The sequence below is a fragment of the Penaeus chinensis genome, chromosome 36 (genome assembly GCF_019202785.1).
Source record: "Penaeus chinensis breed Huanghai No. 1 chromosome 36, ASM1920278v2, whole genome shotgun sequence".
Taxonomy (NCBI): Eukaryota; Metazoa; Arthropoda; class Malacostraca; order Decapoda; family Penaeidae; genus Penaeus; species Penaeus chinensis.
Window position 1 is genome coordinate 10,910,488 of NC_061854.1, and position 8,406 is coordinate 10,918,893.

General features: G+C 36.2%; 1 protein-coding gene across 1 annotated transcript in view; it reads left to right on the forward strand.

The window, feature by feature from the left end:
* The window catches only part of LOC125044962 (histone deacetylase 11-like), a 17,176-nt gene extending 10,626 nt beyond the window's left edge, over window positions 1-6,550 (forward strand). The window contains exon 9 of the mRNA XM_047641937.1: window positions 1-6,550. This exon is cut by the window's left edge and continues 2,449 nt beyond it. The gene's annotated coding sequence lies outside the window, so the exon portion shown is untranslated.
* Window positions 6,551-8,406: the final 1,856 nt, after the last annotated feature.

Sequence of the window (8,406 nt, forward strand, 5' to 3'; positions counted from 1 at the left end):
AGGCACGTAAACAAAACCCACAGATAGTACCAAGAGGTTGTTTTTAAATCCCAAGACCATACATCAAATAAACTTCAACATCCAGAAGTGCCTGTCCCAGCTTCAGCCTTTGACTAAAGCTTATATCCCTTAAGTAGCTTTATTTCAAGTTAGATAAGAAGGATCTTTGGCTGTGCATAGGTTATCAATTTACATGTGAACAAGGCTTTTAATATGATCATTCCTCAGCTTTTTTTTTTTTTTTTTTTTTTAAGAAATTTAAATAATTGCTTATGGGTGTAGTATATTATCTAATTCAAGACTTTAGAATTGTACAGAGGAATGTGTATTTGTATGTGTGCGTGTGCGTGTGTGTGTGTCTGCATGCTTATGTGTGTATATATGTACTTATATATTTTTTTATGTATGTACAGTATATGTGTTTAAAGACAAAACATTAGACATATGCTGTTTTCTGTTGAGAGGTGGTAATAGCACTCAGAATATGCGGGACTGGAACTTTGTTTGGAAGGAAGTCCTCATCTATTTCCACAGATGCCTCATGATTTTCATATTTTTTCTGCATCCATGTAGGTGTTACCCCTTACATGTTATCATTTTTCTGGGGCATTTAATTTATCAGCAGCAGTGGTCATTAAGGTCATTACACTGTTGATTGTAGCCAACTCTTCTGTGTCGTATCTACACACCTGTAAGCACTTATTTGCCCCCCACCCATCCCCCACCTTTAGTAGCTAGTGTTTCTGCCAGCCATGACCAAGTGATTGAATAGACCACAATCACCATTTGACACTTATCCTAAAACATTTACATTGGGGTTGTTTTAAAGGTGTAATGTATTGGTTGTTCAGTCACTTAGTTATCTCTAGCCATGTCTCTGGCTACTAGAATTAAGGTAGAATTAGTTATAATGAATGTATGTTTTTACTTATGTGATTAATCTGGTGTTTGAATGCAGTCCTGTCCAGTGACTGTAGAGTCTCAAAAAGGCCTTATAATTTTGCTTTAGTCCAATTTTATATGTAATATTATAATTATTGTTATAATATTACACAGTTGTGTTTGTTATGAGAGAAACTATATTTAGATTATCATATGACTTCCTAAATTAATTTATATTATTGGCACACATTTTTTTCCAGATAGTTATATCTATAATACTAAATATCTTTGAATATCATTATCACCTTCTATTGTAGAGCATAATCTTGTCATTCCATTTTTCATTTCTCTCTTTCCCTTAGTATTATAAGCTTTATGTTGTTCAGTCCTTCTTCAGAACTCATGTTCCTTAGAACTGGTCCCATCTTAAGGCTGTTCTTTAGAATTCATCTATATCTTTCGGTAAGAGTGGATTCTATGTTAGGGCAGCAGACTTTATAGTACATTCTGATAATCACGTGATAAAAGGTCATGTACAGTGCATGCCTTGTCTGCACCTTTAAGAGCATAGTCAAAGCTACAAAGAGCCCTAACAATTTGTTGACACCCAGGCTTAGGCCAATAGCTTGACCATCAACTATGTCTTGACACCAGTCACCAGCAGATTAACAGCTAATTTTTTTTGCTTTCTTTCTTTCTTTTCTTTTCTCTTAATTTCTTGTCTTTCTATTCCAAAAAGAACCTGACAATATCTTTTCAGCATGTATAGCATGAATCCTTCTTTATTTATTGTCCAGCTTTGTATTATTGCACCTTTCAAGATTTTTTTTTATTTTTATTTATTATATGTCCATAAAATAGACATTTTCAAATACTATAGTATTTGTGAAAAGGAAGATTTCCCAAGAAATTTCATTTTTATATCACTAATGGCAAAATCTACAACATATACACCTGCTATTGTATAAAATTTTTATCACCAGTCTACAGTATATATATTTATAATGACAAGCATTGTTAGATGGAAACACAACAAATTTCTTCATAATAAGACTATATTAATAAAGTGCTTGACAGCTACTCCCACCTCTCCTAAACAGCATATGAAATAAGCTGATTATCACAAAAGCTCTTAGATGCTGCTCAAGCAATTGGGATACTTCTATAACCATTTTGGTTCACATGAGGTTCTTTACAAGATCATATATGTGGAAGTACTTTTTTTTGTGTGTGTGTGAATGCAAAACATTCTGATTGCTTGTGCTCATTTGCTTTTGCATTTTGCAAATTGCAGTTATAACTTGGGTAGATGTGTACATAAAACATCTGTAATTGTCATTTTACTTAGTATTTGGTAGGTGTGTTATACAGAAAACTAAGTACTCGTACGTATGTCAGCAAATTTATTATACTTTAGTTTTAAAAGTTAGATAACAAGCACCATCACTCATACTGTATGTGTTTTCATTGTCAATATAGGAGCACTTTGGTATAAAAAATACATAATATGATCCAAATTATAATAATATTTGAGATGGTAATGATATAATTTCTAGAATAACTGCCCACTTTGAGACACCCCTCCCACATAAATAGCACCTTAACAAAGACTTATGCAAGTAGATTTTTTTGAGACAAGCAACAGTAGAGAACTACAGAACTACCATTTTGCTTTTTGCTTGCCTGCTCCTGCCCTCCCCTACCCTTCTCTCTATATCTTTCAGTCTTTCTCTCATACATTTTTTTTTTTTTTTTTTTTTTTTTTTTTTTTTAATCTCTCACATTTGTGTACTGATTTAATTATATATTTGTCCATTTATAGGAACCAGGAGTAAGACATTATTTCATTACATTAGTATAGTGTCTTGCAATTTGGCAGAGGCCAAAAGCCAAACTGCAGTCTTCCTTGATTGAATTTCAGTTGTGCAATGCATTTGAAGTATTGAGTTGTAGATTTTATGATTTTAACTAAACAAATGCTCAAGTGCCTCAAAGAAGCCTTTTTATTTGATCTAGCTCATAGTAGGTCACTAGGATTTATATGTGATAAAAGTATTTTACCTTACCATCTGACATGGAAGGTAAGATGGAATTGTACATATTCTTGTTTTGAAGGGAATATATATTCTAAAGTCTGTAGAATAGCAATTACATATTAGATTAATAGAAGCTGTTCAGCAGTAACTGTAATTTACAATTTTAAATTAATATTCATCAAAGAATCTCTTATAGTTGTAGCATTAAGGCAATGATAAGGGTATTGCATTACAGAAAATATATCATTTTTAGATATTTTACCATATTGCCTCAGCTTTTATAATCAACATTGTAATCATATGTGTGTATTTTTGTGTGATATTTTGAGCGAGTATGTGTGTGTGTTTGTGTGCTGCTCTCATCAGTGTTATAACGTGTGTGTGCGTGTCTGTGTGAAGGAGAGAATGTGCTTACAAATATGCACATATGTTTTTTTTTTCTTCTTCTTCTTTTCATGAATTGATATTTTTAGGCTCATAGCCAATGTTCTTATATTGCTCTAAAGATTTTATCTGGAAATTATATTAGATCTAGAAATTAGGTAGAATTAGAGGACCTCTTTATTTTTTATGTACTTTAAATTAGTATTCCAGTATTATTAATAATATCCTTGTAGTATAATTTTGGTTGTGAATTGAGCATAAAAAACCTTTATTGGAGAAAGGGAGACCATGAAAATATGTTAAACAAACTGTCTGGATTTGCTTTTCAGCATTATTGTGCCATTCATTCTGAAATGCATTTTATCATTTTGTTTCAACAAATTTAAAAACAAAGTAAAAGAAAAATACCATTCAAGAGAAATCTTTAGGCATATGTGCTGAGTAAAGTTTTGACATATTTAGCTGCCTTGTGTGGAATGTATATGTTTTCCTTTACATCCAGAGAAACTTCTTTTAGACTAGTAGACCCAGAGCCGAATTTAGAAATGGGCAAGTTGGGCAATTGCCTGGAGGCCTCCGCATAGTTCAGAAAAAAAAAGTGTCGAAGATATATTTCTAACTGATAGTTCTTGGAACAAATGTTTAGCTTAACTCATTCTATATTTTGCATCTTTATTAGTTAGTAGGTCAGACAGACCTCCCCACTTACAAGCAACCCAAGGGCCTCAAAATTTCCAAATCTTGCACTGAGTAAACCAAGTAAATAAGTCGGCACTAACAGTAGATAGTGAATAATGCATATACATTACTCTTTAGTTACATAGTGGAGAGTACAAATCAGAAGTGAGACTAAATAATGTAGTAACTCAGGGTTTAGTCCCTTGTGCTTCATCATATTATGAAATTGATATATTGAAGTTTTTGCATGTGATCTCTACATTTTCTAGCATACTTTGAATGTAACAGCTGAAAGAATTCCTATTTGTACGAAGAAAGTTACCTATGAGCATTTCCCTAGTTGTATTCTTGTTCATGTTCAGGGTACATGTTTTTCACCTGAATCTGTTGCAAAAATTCAGTTTGCAGTACAACATTGTGAAGAACAGGAGAAATTGTAATTCTTAGGTTTTGTTTCTTATTCAAAATATGTTATGTAAATAATTGTATCACTTTTGTTAGATAAGAAAGACATTGCTTAATTGCATCTTATTTCAGATAGAGTAACTAAGGACACAAGTCTTTAGAAGCTGTTCAGAATTATACAGGATTTACTAGAGAGCTTTATGGCCTTGCTATATATGCTTTATAGATAATATTTTGTTCCTGCAGAACTATATGTTTACAAATAGAGCTCTCTCTAATAATTATCCTCCTTATGCTTGATTTCTTTTTTAATTTCCTGACGTTAATCAATTTCTATCCTGTCCCCTTCTTTCTCTGAAGAAGTGTATTCTTTTATTTAGCACATCCTTAACTGATTCTTTTCATCTGTTACTGTAGAGGCAGCTTTAGCATTACTTAATTGTTTTATTATTTAATTGTTGTAAGTGTGTAAAGAAGGCAGGGTACCATTGTTCACTGTGTACACTCATTGGCTGCTAAGCTTCCATATGTTCTGTGAATTAGGACATGATGCAAATGAAGCATTGTGAACACCATATTATATAACCACATGAAATATATAGTGTGCCTGTATTGCCCAAGTAATTCTGGTTTGCACTTATGTATATTTCCAAAGGGAAATTATCCTACAACACCCAATAGATGCATAGTCCATAGTATTGGATGCTAGATGCCATATTAATGTATATGTAGTTTGACATTGCTTGAATGGATGTTGATCAGCAAATGGTTGAATAGCAGATACATTCATTTATTTCTCTCTCTCTTCTGTGTGTCTGTGTCTGTGTCTGTATGTACATCTTTACATGTTTACACACACACACACACACACACACACACACACACACACACACACACACACACACACACATATATATATTGGGATGCAGGTCTCATATTGGGAAAGAAGATTCTTAGGAGATGGCTCCCACTACCCAACCCTAATACTCAGTCTGTACATATTAGTATATTATGGTATACACTTTTCCACAGAATCTATTTCACCAGTTTTATATTGTTTATTTACATACTGCACATTTTGTTAATAATTCATCTTTACCAGGAATTGTTATAAGGTATTAAATTCTGTTCCTTAGACATGAAAATAAAGTTCGAATCCATATTAATTTACAGTGGATGGGCAAGCAGGTACTTCATATTTTTCATTGTGAATCTAATAAGTGTTCAGATGTTTCAAACTGTGATTGAGTTGAATGGTAAAACACTTTCCTATGTTGACAATGCACAAACAAGATTTATTGAGAAGTGAAGTGCTAAAGAGGAAAGTGAGAGGAAGTAGTGGAAGTGGAAGAAAGGATAACCAACATGGTAAACATAGGCATTAGTCTCACTAAGCATCTGTCTCAAGATAAAAATGCTGTATCCAAGGAACAAAACAACAACCTTTTCTGCCATCAGTGTGACACAGGCTGCCAGAAGAATTGGTCAGCTGGACATATTGTCTGATGTCCATGCCAACAGACGGCCTGATTCAACCTCAACAGAACTTTTTCTCCTGCCTACAGTTTCATTGCTTCCCAAATCCTCCAACTATGCCCTAATGCCATCCACTTTGCTTCTGTACACCTTTCCTCTTCAAAATGTTGTCTCACTTTTCATTAAATCATGTTTGTGCATTGTGGCTTTTTCTACCATGAAATAGTTATATAAAAGCATTACCATAACTGCCTATTTTTCCATTTTGTTGTATAGAAACAAATTTATGATAGCACTTTTCTGCTTACAGTGTACTGATTATTAATATCAAATACTGTCTTTAGAGTGCCTAAGCTCATTTTTGTAATGTGTATTTAGCAGCAACCAGTATTTAAGTCTTTCAATAACATGTTTGTAGGATTTATATAAAAGAAAATGTATTATTAGATGTAGTTATACCAGTTTATATAAGGCAGTTGTCAGTGGTAATGTTTGATTACTTTGGTTTAATTAAGTCACAGAAACAAAATATTCATTTATAAGACTTGTGGTTGTACTGTTGTACAAATTGATCTCTATCCCAAAACCTTCCAATGTAAAATTTCCTAGAACAGGAAGTGGAAATACTTATATTAGTTAATCTCTTTCTCCTGTGAATTTTGACAAGTTTTATTAAACTATGGAAACTATGAAGCTTTTATTACACCACTTTAGTAGCATTAGAGAGTATGGTGCATACCTAGTACTAGCGGAATACACCAGTTACAACTGAAGATAACACTTGAAATGAGCTGGATTGTTACTAAAGATGTACTAGAGATTCAGTGGGTGAGTGAGTGAGTGAGAGAGAGAGAGAGAGAGAGAGAGAGAGTGAGTGAGTGAGTGAGTGAGTGAGTGAGTGAGTGAGTGAGTGAGTGAGTGAGTGAGAGTGAGTGAGTGAGTGAGTGAGTGAGTGAGTGAGTGAGTGAGTGAGTGAGTGAGTGAGTGAGTGAGTGAGTGAGTGAGTGAGTGAGTGAGTGAGTGAGTGAGTGAGTGAGTGAGTGAGTGAGTGAGTGAGTGAGTGAGTGAGTGAGTGAGTGAGTGAGTGAGTGAGTGAGTGAGTGAGTGAGTGAGTGAGTGAGTGAGCGAGCGAGCGTGCGAGCGTGCGAGCGTGCGAGCGTGCGAGCGTGCGAGCGTGCGAGCGTGCGAGCGTGCGAGCGTGTGTGTGTGTGTGTGTGTGTGTGTGTGTGTGTGCATGTGTGAGAGAGAGAGATGTATGCACCACTTTCAGTGAGCAATAGGCCAGACTTTTTACTCATGTTCCTGTTAGAAATATGTACTTTTATTTGCATAGTGACTACAACACAATTTTAGCATTTCAGCAAAATACCACCATCCTTTGCTGATAGGACAGTCGAGACTTTTTGCTGAGGAACCCCCCCAATCTCTTGTTGTTGTGGGTGGGATGGAGGGGATAGGAGATGGAAATTGGGACACAGTGTTGGTGACCACCCTACCTTGGGCCTCAGCCTTCTCTCCAACCCCTTCTACTATCCACTTCCAAAGGTGTGAGAGTTGTGTTAAAAGGGTGACTTTGTGCCAGTCATGTACGGTCTGTGGGAGCCATAGGCACGGTATTCCCATTTAGTTGTCTAGCCTTTGTCCCTCAAGGGGATCCTGGGGTGTGGACTCTCGCTAATTAGCTTACCATGGCCAGTATTGAAGATTTGGAACCCTTATTAGGGGCAATTAGGCTTTTCCCTGTATCCTGTAATCCCAATGATTTCTATTATCCAGGTTCCCCAATCCAAGGCCCCATCTCATTGCCTACTATCACCCCATTCTAGTCCAAATCATCCACCCAGGTCATTTCTCAACCTCCAGAAAACATTCCTCCTCTCCCAACATGCTCAGCTTTATCTCCACCCCTACAGCTTTCTTCATCTATTACCCCCTACTCCCTTATTACTTCTCTGCAGCCTTGTGGTCCACCTCTCCACTGAAGTACCTCAACACTACCACATGTCTTCGTCCTTCTACTACCCCCACCTCTACAAACCTTTTGAATACCCTGTTTAGTCCAGCCAAGTGGGATCAAATTTTCGTGATCCCCTCTACAGCCCTTTACTCTGACAACACTCTCCTCTTCCAGCAATGTCTCCCAAAAACAAATAAGCAAAGTTTCCTTCCTGCCTTGTCACAGTTATATCCGAATCCTAAGCTAAAGCATCAGCAACCCAACACACTCAACTGCTAAATCCTGCCAAACCTCATCCCTCCCTCAATATTTATACCGGAACTGTCTCCATCTCCCAACAAACTACCCCGTCTACAACAAGGATTGGTCAGATTGTGGAGAAGACTTAGTCGCCTGCCTTGTGGACTATGTTATACCATTCCCCCTAGAGGCCGCCGGAAGCCCTCCACCATTATTGCCAAGATTCCCTTCCACAGATATGGCCTTCCCCATGATGTGGCGGAGAGTACCTCCCTATGTGACCACATCAACCTCCCCAGTCGATGTTAGAATTCCTGGCATCTAGGTCATCCTGCCAAACACTTCTGT